This window comes from Petaurus breviceps, unplaced genomic scaffold (assembly GCF_028583685.1).
Source record: "Petaurus breviceps papuanus isolate PSGF00001 unplaced genomic scaffold, PetGlider_PUasm1.0 688, whole genome shotgun sequence".
In the NCBI taxonomy this organism is placed as follows: domain Eukaryota; kingdom Metazoa; phylum Chordata; class Mammalia; order Diprotodontia; family Petauridae; genus Petaurus; species Petaurus breviceps.
In genome coordinates, this window is record NW_027186457.1 from 1,758,146 (window position 1) to 1,779,286 (window position 21,141).

The 21,141-nt window shown below is 38.2% G+C and overlaps 1 long non-coding RNA gene across 5 annotated transcripts in view; it reads left to right on the plus strand.

Moving 5' to 3' along the window:
- Positions 1-12,534, plus strand: part of LOC138174234 (uncharacterized) — a 46,563-nt gene extending 34,029 nt beyond the window's left edge. For 3 of the 5 annotated variants that reach the window (XR_011171637.1, XR_011171640.1, XR_011171639.1), the window contains 4 exons: positions 8,311-8,594; positions 10,200-10,307; positions 10,684-10,759; positions 12,147-12,534. This is a non-coding gene — a long non-coding RNA (uncharacterized lncRNA). Of the gene's footprint in view, positions 1-2,053; positions 2,198-8,310; positions 8,595-10,199; positions 10,308-10,683; positions 10,760-12,146 lie in introns of all 5 variants that reach the window. The other 2 variants (XR_011171638.1, XR_011171641.1) reach the window with 2 other exon arrangements.
- Positions 12,535-21,141: the final 8,607 nt, after the last annotated feature.

A 21,141-nucleotide genomic window follows, 5' to 3' on the forward strand; every position in this document is an offset into this window, starting at 1 on the left:
AACAACAACAACAACAACAACAACAACAACAACAACAACAACAACAACAAAAACCCTGGAATTGGAAACAGAAGACTAGTGTTTTAGAGATATTTGCAAGTGGTGTGACCCTGGACAAGCAACTTAACCTATCTAGGCACATTTCCTCATCTGTAAAATGGTGATAATTATGTTCAGACTATCTGGCTCAAGGGTCATTGTGAAAGAAGGAAAATGCTATGTAAAGCTGAAAGTGCTTTAGAAATATAAGCGATAATATGATAATACACATTATATACCTATGTCAACCTATAGAACATTTCCCACATATTCCCCCAATAATAATTAGAAATATCCTCTTTCAATATCAAATGTTGAACAGTTTGTCCCATCGACATCAGATTTTTTTAAAAGCAGAATTTACTTCATTTCCATCAAAACAATTAACCCTTTAATAGAGAAATTCCTAGCCACAACTAAGGGAAAGAGGAGGGGAGTGAAAACTGTTTTGAGATGTTCCACTCAGGATAGTGCATCCATGATAATTCTTGAGAAAGCCCAAAGCAAATCGATTTTCTTTCCAAACTAAACAAAAACAATTTCACTCCTCAGCTGAGATGTTGGCTGGTGGCTTCCCATGTGACAGTAGCCCTGTAATTGGAATGAGGTCACTTCTGAGAAGGGAGGGCTCAGCATAGTACCATTCAGAGGACTTTTAAATTGCAAGGACCCAAACATACCCCTCTAATATTTCACACAGGTATTTTCAGGCAACCTTGAAAACATAAAAAAGTTCTGTTCATTTGTTTCTCCTCCATGGGCTCCCTGAAGACCATTTAGTTTTAAGTAATGCAAGAGCACTGAGATTTGTGGTGGGAATACTTCACATCTAAATAGGCAGGCACTGGGGGATTTGTGGAGCTGTTTGGGATTTCGGTTTCCTGCTTCAGATTTCTGCTACAGTTTCCTGATGTTTCACCATCACACCAAATGATTTTTCAGACCTGGACTCTGTTTAAACACTTTTCTGTGTGATGGGTAGATTGCTCATATGGCTGGATAAGATTACTCAAAATCATGTTGGCAAATTAATTATAAAGCGTCATCTTGTCATGACAAATGTATCCATACACACATAAATACAGTAAATCAGCAGCATGCAGTAAATGAGTTACTATAAAATATTTGCCTGTATAGTCATACAATCTTTTTTATTTTATTTTATTTTTTTATTTTCTAAGATGGGCTCATAACTTATTTATAGTGCTCATATACCACTTGGGCTGGGTCTGCAAAATAGCACAAATGACTGAAAAACCAAAAATGTAGTACACCAACCAGATGTTTTATCTATGCATAAAAAAAAGAAAAGAAAAAAATTGTTAATCTCTCCCACCCTATCAACTTTCTTAAAGGTTCACCTCAAGGGGGCAGCTAGGTGGCACAGTGGATAAAGCACCTGTCCTGGAGTCAGGAGGACCCTGAGTTCAAATCTGGCCTCAGACACTTGACATACTTACTAGCTGTGTGACCTTGGACAAGTCACTGAACCCCAATTGCCCTCCAAAAAATAAAAGATTCACCTCAGGCACCACCTCTTTTTTATTTTTTATTTTTTGCTTTTTGGAGTCACATGACTAGTTTTTGTGTTAAGCATCTGAGGCCGGATTTGAACCCCAGGGCCGGTGCTCTATTCACTGCACCACCTAGCTGCCCAAAGTGCTACCTCTTAACCAAGGTTTTTCTGATTCTCCTAGTTGCTAGAGCTCTCCCCTTTCCCCTCAATTTCCCTGCTATTCATTTTCTAAATATTTTTCATTTAATTATCTGTGTCCATGTTGTTTTCTGAACAACAACAACTACCATTTAAATAGCATCTAAAGGTTTGCAAAGCATATGTTATATCATTTGATCTTTATAACAACCCTGTTACTTAGGTGTTATTTTTGCTGTTGCTGTTCAATTATATCTCAGTCATGTCCAGCTGTTCAAGGAACTCTTTACTCCCATTTGGAGTGTTCTCAGCAAAGATACTGGGGTGGCTTTTCATTTCCTTCTCCAATTCATTTTACAGATAAGGAAATTGAGGAAAACAAGGTAAAGTGACTTGTCCAGGGTAACATAACTAATAAGTGTCTAAGACTGGATTGGAACTCAGGAAAATGAGTCTTCCTGACTCCAGGCCTGGTGCTCTATTCACCTCACCACCTAACCCCAGGTAATTATTGCTGATCTTTTGTTGAGGGCTTACCTAATCACTCATACTATGAACTTTTTGTTTGTTTGGTTGGTCCCTGACTGTTTTTTGTGGGAACCATAGTAGAAAGGGGATAGGAAAAAAAAATACTGAATCGTGTAAATGAGTAAAAAACCAATCAGGCAGTAGGTTGATTTCGGTTAATTGAAATTCTGTAAATTCATAAGGTTTTTTGAGTAAAACATTCTCACCATTCAATGAAGATTTCAAAGAAATTGCTCTTACTTATGTAAAATTAAGAAGGAAATATTTTCCTTTGATGGATCTATAAGGAAAAAAAAAAGTTCGGTAGATTCTAGAGCTTTGTCAGGAATGTTCTTTCCCTCAAATTCCAATTTAGCTTTTTTTTCAACCACTCTCCCTCTCTTGGTGGACAAAGACATTTCATGGCTTCTGCCCTTGCTGAAATTCAGATCTGATCAATAACAGAGAACCACAGATAGCTATACACTCAGGGGCATTGGGATCGCTGCCATATCAGTTCCCATAAGCAGCAGAAAAGGACTGAGGAAGGTAGAGGATTCAGTGCCATCACAATTACTCCCAAGTTACAGGAAAAATTATACATTTAGAGAGGGGATCTACTGGGAAAAAAATGGCTAGCAACAACCAAAGACAGATTAAGAGCCAAGTTGCTGTTCCTGCTTCAGTGGAAATGGTAGAATCCAATACATTTTTTTATTCCTGGAAACAGAAATTTCCCTCTTCTACCAGTTTCCAGTTGTCAATTTACATTTTGATATGTTATTACTTAGTATATCTAGATATTTTGTTTCTTGGCTTAAGCCCCATACCATCCATTTATTGTTTGGGGTTACAAATGCAGCCATGTCACTTCCTGAGAGCTTTTAAAAATCATTTCTTTGCCCACTGCCAGGCAAGGAAATAAAACATAGAAAGATCCCATACTCATTAAAATATTCAGAGTAACATTTTTTTTTGTGGAAGCAAAGAACTGGAAACCAAGGAGATGTCCATCTCCTGGGGGATGGTTAAATAAACAGCAGCATATAAATGTAATGGAATTTTACTGCTTGAAAAATAAATGAAAACAGTATAAAGAATTCAGAGAAGTATGGGGAGACTTGCTACAGAGAGAAGTGAGCAATATTGGGGAAAAATACATAGACTGACTACCAAAATTTAAATAAAAAACATAAACAAAAACAAAAATGGAGGCTATTGGTCAAAAGATATGAACAGGCAGTTTTGAGATAAAAAAAATTAAAGCTATCTATAGTCTTATGAAAAAAATGCTCTAAATCACTATTGATTAGAGAAATGCCAATTAAAACAACTGAGGTACCAACTCACACCTATCAGATTGGCTAATACGATACAAAAAGAAAATGATAAAAGTTGAAGAAGATATGGGAAAACTTGAATACTAATGCACTGTTGGTGGAGTTGTGAACTGATCCAACCATTCTGGAAAGCAATTTGGAACTATATCCAAAGGGTTATAAATCTCTTTATACCCTTTGATCCAGCAATACCATCTTTAGGTCTGTAACCCAAGGAGATCATAAAAAAGGAAAAAGGACCCAGGTGTACAAAAACACCAACAACAGACAAAAATTCAGCAGCTCTTTTTTGGTGGAAAAGAACTGGAAATTGAGGGGATGCCCATCAGTTAGAGAATGGCTGAACAAGTTGTGGCATATGAGTGTCATGGAATACTATTGTGCAATAAGAAATTAGCAGGTAGATTTCAGAAAATACTGGGAAGATGTACATGAACTGATGCTGAGTGAAGTGAATAGAACCAGCACAACGTTGTACACAAACAACATTTGTGAGATGATTAACTATGACACACTTAGCTCTTCTCAGCAATACAATGATCCAAGACAATTCCAAAAGACTTGTGAAAGAAAATTCTATCTATATCCAGAGAAAGAACTATGGAGTCTGAATCCAGATGGAAGGTTACTATTTTCACTTCACTTTTTGTTTTTTTCTTTCTCATGGTTTTTCTCTTTTGTTCTGATTCTTCTTTCACAACACGACTAATGTGGAAATATGTTTAGTATGATTGTACATGTATAACTTTTATCAGACTGCTTGCCTTCTTGGGCAAGGGGGAGGGAAGGGAGGGAGGGAGAAAAAATTTGGAACTCAAAATCTTATAAAAATCAATGTTGAAAACTAAAAAGAAAGACTAAATAATAATAAATGGAGGCTATGTAATTATATTTACTCTACTTGGTCTCAGAGAGGTGTTCAGAAAATGGCTTGTCCTCTCCTTTTTGTAGAAAGGGGGGACTATGAATTTGGCAGCCAGTTCAAGCATTAGAACCTAGAGGAGCAAGGAGCCATCTTTAGCAGTGGGGCATGGGCCAAGCTGTAGCTGATGCAAGTATTCTTTCCACAGTCACATCTGGGCATAAACATGGTGGGATCAATACTGTGTAGAAACTAAACTAAGAATGAATGTATCCCTGGGCTATGTGTAGGGGAGGGGAATATTTGTGCTTTGTTCTTGCTATATCTTTGAAGTAAACCACCCTTTGTAAAAACTAATTGATGTTAAGGGTTAAATGGAACTGGGATGTAGGATAAATAGAAAAGAAGCAACAGAGGGAATACACTAGAATTAAGAGAGATTTAGAGAGACTTCCTGTCGAAGGGGGGATTTAAGCTAGGATTTAAAGGAAGTCAGAGATTGGAGCCTCCAATCTTGTAAATTTCAAAAGGCATGTGTGCAGAATGTTGTATATATAGTCAATCATATTAGAGGTGTTGGTTTTTTTTAATTGTTTTTTGTCATGTTATTTTTAAATCTTTGCTACATAAATAGGTCCACTTTATAAGGGAATATGAAAGATATATTTTGAAAGGAAAGTGATGTAAAAACAAGAAATATTAATAAAAAAGAGATATTAAAATAATTTCTTGAAAGTGCCTTTTGTTAAATACTTTGTAGTGGATACACTTTAACTCTCTCAGATCCAGGGCAATTATATATCCTTCGTGGTCCTAGGTTACCTTAAAGGGTTTGTGGGTGTCCCTACTACCATTGGCTTGAATGCCTACCAGCTACGTTCTCCCCATCATCAGGTACTAGCAACTAGCACTTGGGTTCCATTTAACCCATTAACATCAATTATTATTATTATTTTTTACAAAGGGTCATTTACCTTAAAGATATAGCAAGAACAATATGCAAACACCACCCCCCCTTCTCAAAAACCCAGCCCAGGGACACACTCTTTGTTCAGTTTCTGTCATTGATCCCACCAAATTCATGCCTAGATGTCACATCACGGCTGGAGGAGTCCTTGTCTCAGATGCTGAAGGTCATTTCTTCATCCTCTGGGCTCTGATGCTTGGATTGGCTGCCAAATTCAGACACAGAAGTGCCAGCATGCCAGGGTACTCTCCACTCCTTCTGACCTTTCGAAATTTACAGGATAGAAGGTTTCAATCCCTGGCTTCGTTTAAATCCTAGCTCAAATCCCACCTTTACCTTTCCTGATATCTTGTAATTTCAGGGCATTCCTTCCGTTTGTTATTTCCTATTTATCTTACACTTTGCTTTGGGTTTTTTGTGCAGGTAACTTTTTTTGCATGTCCTCTTCACCATAGATTGTGAGTTCCTTCAGGGCGGTGACTGTCTCTGTTACTTCTTTGCATTCTGTGGCTTAGCATAGCTCCTGGTACAAGGTCAACCACTTAACAAATGTTTATAGATTGACTATTGACTAATTATCCTTTCACTTAGAAGGGAATAGAACTAATGAAAGTGTCAAGGACTGATGTTTCTTCAAAGGACCACGTGACCCCAAAGGGGAAAAGACCCCAGGCCTCTACTTCTACAGCATTGTCACTGGACACAGTTAAGAAGAAACTAACCACAAGGGCACGATGAAAAGGAAAGTGACCAAGATTAAGCTAGGGCTGAACCAGCCTTTTGAAGATGTTAACCACTTCTGGTGGTTAGCTAATGACAACAAAAATGCAAGAAATCCCTCCTCTTAAACATTTTCGTTAGCAGACCAGAACCCGTTACAGAATATTTAACCTGTGCTCCATAGTTTCTCCAACCCACTTCCATTGTGCTCCCTCACAATTCTCCTAGAAACAGGCTTCTCTTTTAGGGAGATTCCATGCCAGGCCCACTGTGCATGCGACAAACCCTTCTTACCCTTGCAAACTCTCCTCTTGTTCCTGGTCTGGGTGTTCAGCTATTTCAGTTGTGCCCACTCTCTATGACCCCATTTGGGGTTTTCTTGGCGAAGATACTGGAGTAGCTTACCATTTCCTTATCCAACTCGTTATACAGGCAAATAGGGTAAAGTGACTTGTCCAGGGCCACACAGCTAGTAAGTGCTTGATGCCAGCTTTGAACTCACAGACTATAGACTATAACTGACCATGGACCTGGAGCCCTATTCACTGTGCCACCTAGTTTCTATCTTTTGCTCCTCATAAAATCCTATACACCCAGTCTCAAAGTCAGGGGTGGGGGAGCAAGATCCCTGGGGGAGATGACCACACCATCACCCAGACTAACATGTTTGTTCGCTTCATCTGTTCCTTTAGCACTCTAGAAATAAAGTGGGCTTCCTGAATAATAGTCAATAGCCGAAAAACTATCTCTTTCCATTAAGATTTTTTTAAAAGTCAGTGTTGGTATTCTAATATCGCACAGTGTTTTCTCCCAACAACACCTGCTTCCCTTCTATGATACTTACTACCTGTGTGTATTTGGGCAAATCATTTAGCTTTTCTAAACCTGGAGAGTATCTGTGTAAATTCAGAAAAACTGGGGCCTAAATCCTATCCTTGACACTTATCGGCCAGGTGGTCATCGGACTTTAAATCTTTTTGCTTCAGTTTCCACATCTATTAAATGAGAATACTCTCCCTACCTTATAAGATTGTAGTAAGCAAAATGCTCTTAAAATGTTATCTACCTATGGATTGCCATTATCTTTCCCCTTCTGCAAAATGAGAATAATAGTACTCAAACTATCTGACTCCCAGGATTGTTGTAAGGATAAATGAGACAATGTATGTAGAAGTGCAATGTGACTACAAAACACACACACACACACACACACACACACACACACACACACAACAGTTAACAGCAGCAATAGCAACAACAACAATGGTGTTTCATTCAGAGGTATAGAATCTGAGTTATAAGAGGACTGAATTACCATGAGTCCAATTCACACCTGAGCAAGAATCTCTTTTACAACCTACCTAGCAAGTAGTCCTCTAGCCTTTATCATTTAAATGCAATATATTACCATTGGTACAAAGAATAGAGAAGACCCAAACATCTTATGTTTTAAAAGTTGAGTTGAATATTGCATGAGCAATGACTATTTTGGGGAGGAATTCTTGTCTCTCCTGTTTCCTTTTAGCTTAGTTACAACACTTCTTTCTTGGTGTCAGAAGTTTAAATGTTGAAGTTTCCAAGTGGGGTGGGGAGAAAAATGTCTGAAAGGTTCCAATTAACCTTTTGTTACTTGCAAAATAAACAAGATAGGTCTCCAGTGGTGAGGCGCCCTTCCTTCGCAGTGTTCCTCACCTCCCTCCATCCCACCACACACATACAGTAGTGTCGAATTTGCCTTGCTGCTGACGGTTTTTCTTTATCCAACCCTTTTCTTTTGATCGTCAATGAAATAAGAAGGGCTTTTAAAAGTTCACCTTTTTAGGCCACAGAAAAGTGTGATTTAGTTTAGAGTACCTGAACCAAGTTCAGCATCTGACTCAGTCTCCATCATCCCATTAAACAAGATAAAGATATGTCTGTCTCAACCTCAATCTCATGACGTTCTTCTAAATGTCTTGTCTAAGGAATGATAGTAATCTTGCTGATCCTTGTGTGTGTGTGTGTGTGTGTGTGAAAGAGAGAGAGAGAGAGAGAGAGAGAGAGAGAGAGAGAGAGAGAGAGAGAGAGAGAGAGAGAGAGAGAGAGAGAGAGAGAGAAACACAGAGACACAGACAGAGGACAGGGAGAGATTATGGGGGAGTATTTTATTTCATTTTTAAAATTTTATTATTTATTTTTAATTTAAGTCTAATAGATGTACAATTTTTTCTTGTTTTCTCAGCATATTGAAAACGTTCCACAAGGAGAGAAAGTTGAAGGTGACAGCTCATCCCCAGTCCTGATGGAGCTCATGGTGCTTCAGTCACCACAAAGATGGTAGAGGGCTCTTCAAGCCTAAAATATGTCTGCTTCTACCACTGATTCAACTTCCACGACATCCCACCTCATTGCTGTAGAATATAGCTCCTCAATAACCAAATGGCCCATTTCAATATCACCAGCATTGACAAGTGTTCTGATTTTGTCTTGCAGGCCTGATTTTAATCCCTGCCATTGGAAGTGATTGTAAGTGTCTGGTCCCAGGCTACTGGTTAAGCTGCTGTCATGCATGTGTATTAGCTTTTTAAATCACCCATTCTTTACATTATTACAGAACTGCAAATACTCACAGCCTTCTGCCTTCAGTGTCTAAGCTGTTTCTAATCCTATGGTACCTCATGGATGCAAAAGTCCTCACTCACTGTGGCTATTGTTCTCAAGTCAAAACCCTTGGGTATGCCTTATCACTTGATGTGGAGCTAAGTCTTAAGTCTAAATAAGAGAAATCATAGGCTTGAGCAGATAGACTATGATGGTCTGAGGTTAGAGAAGTAGTTCAATTATGTTTATTTCAATTTTTGGATTAGCTAGTGAATAATCAGTGATACTGGGTAGGTAGGGTTTAGATACACAAGAATGAAAAATTTCCCCATCAAAGGGCTTGGTTTCAAATATTTTCTTTTATTTTTTTCCTTTTTACAAACCCTACGGCCTTCTGAAGGCTACTTCTATATTCTACTTTATCCTTTCTTTCAATAAGCCTTTATTAAATATTTACAATGTACAAGGCACCAAGTTAGGGGTGGATCTTACAAACACTAAACAATCCCTTCCTTGCAGTCTCTTGCCTTTACATGGAATAATTTCTCTATCATCCCATCTCTAAAATATGAAGAGAAAAGAAAAAAAAAGATTCTATATGGACTGTCACCTCCCAAAAAGTATTCAGAAATTTATTATCACAGAGAAATATATCTTGTCTGATGCATCCATTGGTGCTGTGCATTTGGTGAAACTTTGACCCAAACCACAACAATACATTCATAGAGGACCTGATGCTTTATAGTGTGTTTTTTTTCCCAACAATCTGTGAGACAGGTAGTGCAAGCTTTATTATGACCAGTTTACACACGAGGAGACAGAAGTTCATCAAGGTTAATAGATTTGCCCAAAGTCACTTGAATTAGTGTGGAGTCTGAATTAAATTCTAGGTCGCCTGATTCCAAACCTATCCCTCTTTCCATTAGACCATGCTTTCTCTTTTATGCTAGAATAGCTCATCAAAGTGGTAAATAATTATAGTTTATAAAATAAATTGGCATCAAGTAGGTAATACATTCCAAATTTTTTCATTTCAATTGACTGCATGGCATGACTTCATGCTGATCATTCTAAGAGCTATATTTAGATTTGTCTTTTCTATAGTACCTGAGGTTTGGGGCCCTTTAAATCAGTCTGATGTGGACTTGTTTAAACTGCTTGCATGCCTAATGGGACATGGTAGTTGGCAATTCTATCTGGCTTGGACTTATGAAAGGAAATGCTCCTGTGGGTCAGCAGAGAGAAGGAATGTACACAAAAGGCTGTGCAAAGACCACTAGCCATGCCCACTAAGTAAACAGGAAATGGGGTGAGCCAAGACTGCCTAAGTGTGTCAGGGTAGTCATCCTCTTATGGTCAGCAAACCACTGCTACTCTTCTTGCTGCCTCTGTCCCTTGAAAACTAATCATCATCCAGGGAGTAAAACCAAGCAGGAAATGCAGATCTATGTTTATGATCATCTAATCTGTCACCCTTGTTCTGACATGCCAGAATGTCTTATTTTTTTTCTCTTTATTCATCACTGCTAGGCATTGGGCAGTATAGTGTACTACTAGGGTAGTCATGCAGAAACTAGGAACCAAAGGATTTCCCTTGCCCACAACTCTTAAGGATGCCCCATCTGCCACCTCTATTATGTAAGTTCTTTATTCTTTGCTTTTAATTTATTTTTTTTTCAATGAACAAAAATGCATTTTCTTATTTTCTCACTTTCCTATCCCCAATGAAGTAAAAAGAAAAACAAAACCCTTGTGTACAAATATGTATAGTGAAGCAAAACAAATTCCTACATTGGCTACATCCATAAAATATGTGTCTCATTCTGCTGTCTGAGTCCATCCACTCTCCATCAGCAGGGGAATAGTGTGCTTCCTCATGGAGTCCTCTGCAATCATGGCTCGTCATTGCAGCACTCGGCTTTCTTAAGTACTTCAAAGGTGTTCTATACTATTGTTGTTATTGCAGAGATTGTTCTCCTTGCTTCATACTCTGCTTTTATTTTTACATCCGAAGGTACCCTGCTTCTGAGAAGTTATCTTCCATTGCCTTTAGCTCCATCTTCATGTTGGGCTTTCCCGAATTTTAATTGGTGAGTAGACAAGGTTTCACTGTTTTCCCTAGTTTTAATTGTGTGCACTAAAACTGGTCAGTGATACTGAAGGGGGTGGCCTCACTTGTGGTCAGCCTTGAAGACTTGTTATATATAGTATATACATGGAAACCCACGGTTTTGTAATTAGTCATTTATCTACATACACATCAGTCTTTGGAGTGGGAAGCCAGTACAGTACAGTGAAGTCTCTTGGAAAAATTAGAAAGGCAATGAGTAAGATATGTATACTTTTGGTCCAGTCCTATGATTTTCAGTGTGGAAACTTCCTCTGCTATTGCAAATAAACAACTTCTGTAATTTAAAACTTCAAAGAGTTGCCTGGGACATTGAGAAAATGATTTCTCCGTGGTCCCACGGTTAGTATGTGTCAAAGCTTTTCCTGACTCTAAAAGCTAACCATTTGTCTTCTCTGTCATATTGCCTTTCAGATATGTATGTTTGAAATCTCTGATACAAATAGCTTTATCCTTACTTGAATTATTTTGTATCATAGGCATACACATAGTATGTGCTTATATATACATATACATAAATACATATATATGTAATATGCACACAGTAGGGCAGCTAGATGGAACAGTCGATAGAGCACCAGGGCTAGAGTCAAGAAGCCTCATCCTCCTGATTCCAAATCTGGCCTCAGACACTTGCTAGCTGTGCAATCATAGACAAGTCTTTTAACTCTGTTCACCTCAGTTTCCTCATCTGTAAAATGAACCACAGAAGGAAATGGCAAACCGCTTCAGTATCTCTGTAAAGAAAACCCCAAATGGATTCACAAAGAGTCAGACATGACTGAAAAGTGAATGAACAACAAAACGTGGTTAACATACAAGATATATCAATTATTATTATTAATGTGAGAGAGTGCTAAAAGCACAAAAAACAAACCAGTATAATTTATTCATCCTTGATTATTTTTTTTTCCTCTCTGTCTCAGGGATTAAATAATTTATAAATATACAGATGAACAGAAAGTTTCTTTGAAACCTAAATTGCCATTATGGTACCGATCATCCCTCTTTCCATAAAGAGAAAGTGAAGGTCAGTTTTATGCTCTTCCCAAGATTCTTCCATAATAATAATTCTGCTGAAATGTGATCAGACCAAGTGGAGATCACTATATTTGCCTTCATGTGGTCTTCCTTTTGAAGTCACTTTGCATCTTGGAAGTCATTTGCGCAGAGTTGAGCAATCTGCTGTTGACCCATATAGTTTAGAATGATAGTTAAGATTCAGAGAACACAGGGGACAGTCATACTTTGAGCACTGGGGTAAGGGACATTTTCTAGCTAGAGGAGACATGGTATTATTTGAATGATTTTGGGACTCAGAATTGTCCACCATTCTTACCTTTTTCCAGGGAAGCATCTGGTTATGTTTCTGGGCCCAGGAGGAATGGAAACACGGGTGAAGTCTGCATGGATGTCAATAAAGCAAAGCCAAAATCTCTTCCAGTGATTGCTGATTTTTATATAATTGCAGAAAGGAACAGAGATCATTTTCCTCTTTCTGCCAGTTGTTCAACAGATGTGAACTGAGTTGCACATGGGTGCCAACTTGTATGCAAGGCATACTGGCTCTTTTAATATTGGATACACTTTAAAGGGAGAGAAAGAAATAGAAAATGGTGACCTTTCTCCAGCTTTGGAAATGTTCTTTGTTTTTTCTTGATGAAATGTTACCATGAGAGCATCCCCAAAATTAAAAAAAAAATAAAAATAAAAGAGCTTTATGTTAAAAAAAAAAAGAAAAAATGGGATTGTTTCTTGAATGAATCTTTTTATTGTTCAAAAATATTTGTCTTTTCAAGCAAAAGATAATTCATTATTTTTCAAAAAAGATTTGAAGGTGGGAATGACTCAAGTTTTGTCTATATCCTTCTTGGATGCTCTTTACCTCTGTTCTAAGTCAGGTAAGTCACAGCAGGCATAAGGTATAGTCCAGAGTGTGCTGGTCCAGGAGTCAGGAAGTACAGGGTTCAAATCCAGCCTCAGACACTTGATATTTACTAGCTGTGTGACCTTGGTAAAATCACTTAACCCCAATTGCCTTGCATTCCCCCTTCCAAAAAAGAAACAAAAACAAACAAAAAACAGAAAAAAAGAAACATATTCTAACAGGGGAATTATGTACATGTGGGGAAATGGTAACTAGGAAAGCAAACTTTGTTATCTGAAAGGTAGTATTTATGTGTGTGTGTGTGTGTGTGTTGTGCTGATGGGAAATGCTAGGGGATAAGGCGAATTGGTGTCCTCAGGGAGATGGTGAAGTAGTATGACTGGATGTCTGACTGACTAAATGCAATGAGATGTTGAAATATGGTCTGGTCTCTGGAATCAGCCAGTAGATAGAGTAGGCCAAGTAGGATAACTTCAATACATTCAGTTACAAAGCAACCATGTTGGACATTTGGCTGTGAACTCCCAAGATGAGTGGATTAACTTTTTCAAAGGATAGGGCATATGGATTCTGGATGACCTGAGTGCAGAATGAGATAATCTATCTTTGTACGTGCATCTGAATGGACTTTACTGACTCAAGGAAACCGTAAGTATTTACTGAGTACCTACTATGTGCAGAGGATATAGTGAGCACTGTGAGGGTCACAGAAGACATATAAAATATCATACTTGTCATCTGGTATTTTAAAATTTTATAGAGCAGAAGGCATTGACATGAACAAAGAAAGAGGGAAAAATTGAAGATGGAACTGTATAAAGTTGACAACACAAAAAATAAAATAGAGATCACAGAAGGATGTAGAGTCAGGGATGAGGACTGGGAAGGACTGGCTTGTAAAGGATGAAAAGGTTTTAGGTGGTGTGTGAGGTTAGAGATAAGAACAGGGACCTGATCATGGATTTATTGATACAGGGAAAACCCAGATAAAGAAATGCCATCTACCAATAGAGTTTAACACCTTCACTGGAACTTAAAGTCTTGGAGAGTTGCCAAAACCTAGGGTGATATATGTTTATATGATTTGCCCTGCTCACATAGCCAGTATATGTCAATGGTGGAATTTTGGGGGACAGGAAGGAGTGTGGAATCCCAATCAACATTAGCAAAGACATTTAATGATGAAAGAAAAAGTATGAGTGATAAGGCAGTGATAAGCATAGTGTACTTGTGTCTTGTGGGAGATGGGGAGGAAATAAAGGCAAAGATATAAGTCCTGTTTCCAGATAACTCAGTCTAGATATTGGGAGATGAATCACATCATCAGGAAATCAAGAAATGAAGGAACATTGTGAAAACCTAGGCCCTGCTGAAGACCTCTCCAAGATGACTTTGAAGACTCCTGGGCTGAGGAAGATGTGCTCACCTTCCTTGCTGGAGGGGCTATCTATTGCTAGCATGGCAACCCACTATGAAGAATAGTGTAGGGATAATGAATGAGCCATATTTCTGGGACTTTCGATATGTTATCTGAGTCTTTGACTACTGTCAATAAAAACAATAAGGGTTAAAAACCAGTTCCATGCATCTTGGCACATGCCAGTTACCACAGCAAAAATGCCCATATAGCAAAATACTTTCTATGACTCAGACAATAGTTTGTTCATTCTACTAATATTGTAGTAATCATAAAAAGAATTGAGCAGGAAGGAGTCATAGGGGAGAGGACTAAGCAGTGAATGAGGAAGATATGGGAAAGAAGGTATATAAAGAAAGCACCTTTGTTTCTATATGTGTAAGTCAGGAACTGACCAGACTAGACTATGTGATCCAGTTAAGAGCACTGTTATAAGGATGATGAATCATTCATTCTGAGGAAGGTCCTCAAACACGTTGAGTTTGAGATAAAAGTAACAGAGTCCTTCATGCAACTGCAGAATCTTAGAGTTGCAAGCAATCTTCGATGCCATTCAGTACAAATGGGAATCTTCTCTACAATATACCAATGAGCAGTCCTCTTTGATTGAAGACCACTTTCTCCTAGAGCAGTTCTTACCATCCTTTCATTCTACTTCCTTGAAATCAAATTGCTAGCAAGTTTTTCCTTACATCAGGCCAAAACCTGCCTCTCTGAGTTTTCACACATTTTTCCTGCTGCTGACATTTGAGAATAAGCAGGTCAAGTCTGACAACTCTTCTTCTCACTGAATTGGATTTCAGTTGTTTGAAAACACTTACCATACCATTGCTACCTTACCAAGTCTTCTTTTCCAACAGCTAAATACATATTCCCATTTCCTCATATGACATAACCTGGTGTCCTTTCACCATTCTAATGATCACCTTTCTTTGGACACCCTCCAGTTTCCCAACATCTCTTCTAACCTGTGATGACCAAAACTGAGCCCCATGCCCCAGATCTGGCCTACTTTATGAGAAAGTACAGTAGGACTGTCAATTATCTCATTATGGCTATTATGCTTCTCTTAAGGTAGTCTAAAACCAATCAGCTACTCATTCATCAAATATTTAATAAGTACATATTACATGCAAAGGACAGAAATGAATGTTACTGGTTTCCATGTTGCACTGGTAACTCATATAGAGTTTGTAATATATTAAAAGACCTTATTCTTTGTCAGGCAATATGCTCTCCAGGCACATGCTTCATCTCCCCTTTCCCTCTCCCCCCCATGTTATACTTGAATTTGATTTTATAAATAAAGGTTATTTATATCTTTGTTTTGACATTGAGAATTTTGACCATTTTGACGTTGACAAATGTTACTAATATCTATGATTTGTTTTGACATTGCCTACATTTCTTGTGATATCCTTTCCCCTAACCCTTCCCAGAGAGCCAAACCATATAAAAATGAATTTTAATAAAAAAAAGTAAAAACAAGTTCAGTAAAACTGACCTATGCATTAAAAAAGTCTGACATGACATTCACTGTTCTACACTCATGGTCTCCCACCTCTGCAAAGAAGGAGGGAGAAGTGTCTCCTCAGACCTTTTCTTTAATCATTAAGTCAGGCAATAAATATTTATTAAAAATCTATTATGTGTCAGACACTGAACCAAGCACTGAGGAAAAAAAAGAAAGGTAAAACACAGTCTCTACCCTCAAGGAACTCATGGTCTAATAGGGGAGAAAGCTTTGGGGCAAAGCCTTGTCCTTATAATTTCATAACATTATGTCTCCAGTGTTATGGAGTTGTTTATATTGACATTATAATCATTGTGTGTACATTGTTTTGTTTACATATGGAATTGGTTGTTGACTCTAACGGAGATTTTACATTTGACTCTATTACATTTTAGTTTACTACCTTGTGCCCAGTTTTCTAGTCTGTGCATATCTTTTAAGACCAGAATATTTAAGGTCTTGGTAATGGAGAAGTCAGTATCATCATCAAAAATAAGAAAGTGAGGAAGTATTGCCTTACTGGAATGGTACATGAAAGAATGAGAAGATAATGAATTATGTTCTGGACATGTTGAGTTTGAGATAAAAATGGCATATCCTGAGCCCATCAGGGATTTTGTGTACAATGCCATAGACCACCATTCAGTAAATACAGTTCTTATGTTAGAGGGAGTATGTGGGTCAATTTTCAGTGTCATGTGGGCCAGTGATAATATTATCTTCCTCCTTGCTACTTTTATTTATTTATTTTGCTTTTTGGAAGGGGGAAGGTAGGGCAATTGGGGTTAAGTGACTTGCCTAAGGTCACACAGCTAGTTTTGTGTTAAGTGTCTGAGGTTGGATTTGAACTCAGGTCTTCCTGACTCTATTCACTGCACCACCTAGCCGCCCCCACCCCCTGCTACTTTTTTTTTTTTTAATAAGCAATCGGGGTTAAGTAACTTGCTCAAGGTTACATGGCCAGTTATTTCTGGGTGTGGTGCTGAGTATCGGAGCCCAGATTTGATCCCCAGGTCATCCCGACACTGGATCTGGTGCTCTTACTCGCTGAGCCACCTGGCCACCCCAAGGTAACAGACATTTTTTTTACCTTTTTTTTTGGAGGGCAATTGGAGTTAAGTGACTTGCCCAAGGTCACACAGCTAGTAAGTGTTAAGTGTCTGAATCTGGATTTGAACTCAGGTTCTCCTGACTCCAGGGCCGGTGCTCTTTTCACTGTACCACCTAGCTGCCCCCCCCACCCTGCTACTTTTAAAACCCATAGTTCATGATTATAAGAGTTGGTAAAGCCACAGTTCTCCTCCTTCCCCTTGAGAATTCATGGCTAGCATCTGGTTCCACATACATGTTTGAGAAAGTCTGTGAATAATATTTATTCTCATCCTCCTTCCTCTACACCATATCCTCAACCCACCAAGTAAGAAGAAAAGAGTTGAAGTCTTGGCACAATCCATTTGAAAGTTTGCTAAGTCCTGCTTTATACCATTAGATTTTGAAACAAAATTGATTCCTATAACATGACCTAGGCTGAATAATAATATGGGAGGCTACCATTAAAGGAATTCAAATTCCCTCAGGCCTTTTACCTAGAGATGATATCTGGGTTAGATAGCCTCCAACCTCACCCCCATCTTTTCCTGATCAGGATTCCTTCCTGTAGCTTTTTGATACTCAGTTTGGAAAAAGGAGCCTCCATTCTATCTGCCATACTCACCCTCCCATATACATCTGAATTATATTTCATAATTTTAACATTGTTCTAAATTAATACATTCGTATTTTGCCTCTCTGAGATGCTTAATTGACTAAAGACCCACACTAACATTCAATTCAGAGACACAACACTTCAAAGGTAAAATATTTCAAATATTCATATGGGGAATCAAGTCAACAATCAGAGTATCTCTATCCTAGATATCAACATGAGTGACACCATAGACACATGATAATAGATCATGTGATAAAATTTTCCATCTTTTTTTTATCATAGAACACATACATAATCAGAAACACATTTTCTTTAGATATGTTTTATCCTTGCTTCCAACAGCAGCATAAATAATAAAAACTGTTTCCCCCCTTTTGGTAATTTATAGGTCAAATTATTTCATTAATACTTATATGAAACATTTGGGACCTTGGCATCTCCATTAAAGAGCTCAAATACAACATCACTTGGATTAATTTATGCTGTTGGAAATGAAAACCCCTAATGAATATGTCTTTTTGGAATATTAGAAGTTAAAAAGATTTTCATCAAAAAAGTCACGATCAGAATCAGGAGGACCTGTGTTTCAGCAATAGTTGCACAAACTTATACTCTTTTTTGAAGCTTGTGTTCTCTTCTTTGTTTATTGTATTTATCATCTACAAAAACAGGGAGTACATCTTTATATATGGGGCATGAGCTATTTGAGTTAGTTGAATGTTCCCAGAGTTAGGTCAATGAGCTAGCATGATTTTGGTATTTAAGATTTCCAATCCATTTTCCTTGATTATGTAGATAGCAGATCTTCTCACATATTAAACTTTTGCCCTCACAAGTAGAATCTACTGGACTTCAGACATTCTATACTAGTTTGGCAATGTTCTATCTCAAACCAGAAGAGAAAGTATACACTAGTGGATAGAGTCAGCCTTGGAGTTGGGAAGATTTGGGTTCAAGTCTCACCTCTGAAACACACCAGTTATATGACCTTGAAAAAGTTATTTAACTTTTGTATTCCCAAGGCAAATCTCTAAGAATTTAGCTTATATACAAGTATCTGATTTCCATGTATGGAAAGAGTTTGCACACTGTGTAATAAAATCATAAATCCAAACATATCACTCTAAAATAAATCGCACTCCAGATTCTCTGGCTATGGATAGAACTATGTATTTTCTCTCTCTTGACCTTCAGTCCATCTGTTCTACCCGAGCTGGTCTGTCTGAAACAAATCCCTTAACCCAATGGTAATAACTCTTCCATTTGTGTTTAGGTTGCTTCTTCTACCCATGGCCCCCAAATGGGATCTGTGTCCTATGGCCTAGAGTCCCAAGGCCCCAATTACCTCCCTCCATCCTGGTCCTTTCATGCTCTTCCTAAGTTGAACTTTGAGGAATCAAGCCAGAGAAAGGCTTTGAAAAATTCTTGCTCTTAGATTCCCATTGTAAGGCTGAGTTCAGGAAAGAGGATTACAATATGTATCAGAGATAGGTAGGTGGAGCCAAGATGGTGGAATAGAAACAGGACTTCCGCATGGCACCGGCTTCCACCTCCTGCAATACATGTAAAAAAATGACTCTGGAGGTGGCTAGGTGGTGCAGTAAGTAGACCACTGGCCCTGGAGTCAGGGTTCAAATCTGGCCTCAGACACTTGACACACTAGCTGTGTGACTTTGGGCAAGTCACGTAACCCCAATTGCCCTCCAAAAAGCAAGAAAAAAAATAAGATTCTAAACAAACTTTAGAGCTACAGAATCCACAAAATGATAGAAAGAAACAAATATTCCACCGAAGGAAGCCTGTCAGGCCAGCAGGAATGGTCCATAGCAGCATGCTGAGAGCAGAGCATGTTCCCAACTGAGCCATGGTTTTAGCCCCAGGGAGGCCCCAACAAGCAGCATTGGCTGGGTTCATGAAAGTAAATCACCAGCTTCTGTAGCGGTTTCTAGATTTCTCAATCCACAAATGCCAAAGACAAAGTAAAATGTAAGTGTGGAACTTTGTTGGGAACAGTGGGAGTGTGGTTCGGCTACTACCCCCAGAGGAAGAAGTGAAGTCATGGTGGCGGCAGCAGCTGCTGCATGGCTGCTTCTGATGCTCCTGGCCTGCAGATTGTAGGGGGACCAAGCAACCATTCAGAGGATAATCACTTTTGCTTTGACCTACTTGGATCTGGATCATTGTCTTGGGGGGTAGTCCTGAGGTATGTGAGCAGTGAGCCAGCTGCAGAAAGGGTGCCCTCCTAATAGCTCTGGCAGCCACAAAAATCCCAGAGATTTGGGACATACCTCTCTCTATTCTGGTAGCAGAGTTCTACTGTGGCCAAGAGCTCAAAAGTCAAGTAATTGGCTGCCAATATGAGTAAGCAATGGAAGCACAAACAGACGATAGATAGAATCCTTTTTTGGGGGACAAAAAGGATTAAGGCATGGAGCTGGAAGAAGACATCAGAGTCAGAAATCGTGCATTAAAAGCCTCCAAGAAAAATATGAATTGATTACAGGCCATGGAGGAGCTCAAGAAGGCTTTTGAAAATCAAGTAAAAGAAATGGAGGAAAAATTGGGAAGAGAAATGAGAATGGTGTAAGGAAATCATGAAAAGCGAGACAACAGCCTACTAAAGGAGACCCAGAAATACACTGAAGAAAACAACACCTTAAAAAATAGACTAACTCAAATGGCAAAAGAGGCCCAAAAAGCCAATGAGGAGAAGAATGCTTTAAAATGCTGAATTTGCCAGACGAAAAAGGAATTTCAAAAAGTCACTGAAGAGAATAACTCCTTTAAAATTAGATAAGAGCAATTGGAAGCTAATGACTTTATGAGAAATCAAGATACAATAAAAGAGATCCAAATAAATTTAAAAATAGAAGGCAATGTGAAATATCTCATTGGAAAAACCACTGACCTGGAAAATAGATCCTAGAGGAATAATTTAAAAATTATTGGTCTACCTGAAAGCCATGATCCAAAAAAGAGTCTGGACACCATCTTTCAAGAAATTACCAAGCAAAATTGCCCTGATATGCTACAACCAGAGGGCAAAATAGAAATCGAAAGAATTCACCAATGGCCTCTTGAAAAAGATCCCCAAAAGAAAACCCCTAGGAATATTACACCCAAATTCCAGAGTTTCCAGGTCAAGGAGAAAATACTGCAAGCAGTCAGGAAGAAACACTTTGAGTATTGTGGAAACACAATAAGGATAACACAAGACCTAGTATCTTCTAGCTTAAGGGATAGAAGGGCTTGGAATATGATATTCTGGAGGTCAAAGGAGCTAGGACTTAAACCAAGAATCACTTACCTAGCAAAACTGAGTATAATATTACAGGGAAAAATATGGTCATTCAATGAAATAGAGAACTTTCAAACATTCTTGATGAAAAAACCTGACTTGAACCGAAAATTTTACTTTCAAATACAAGAAGCAAGAGAATCATGAGAAGGTAAACAGGAAAAAGAAATCATAAGGAACTTATTAAGGTTGAACTATTCACGTTCCTACATGGAAAAGTGATAATTGTAACTCATAAGACTTTTCTCAGTATGAGGATAGCTGAAGGAAATATATATGTATGCATATATATATATATGTATGTATAGGAGGATGCGTGTGTATATAAATACATACATATTTAACATATATGAATGTATATAAATATATATGTGAGTGTGGGCATTTGTATGTTCATGTATACATAGACAGAGGGCACAGCATGAGTTGAATATGAAGGGATTATATCTAAAAAATAAAATTTAGAGTTGAGAGAGGAATTTATTGGGAGAACAAGAAAGGGAGAGATAGATTAGGGAAA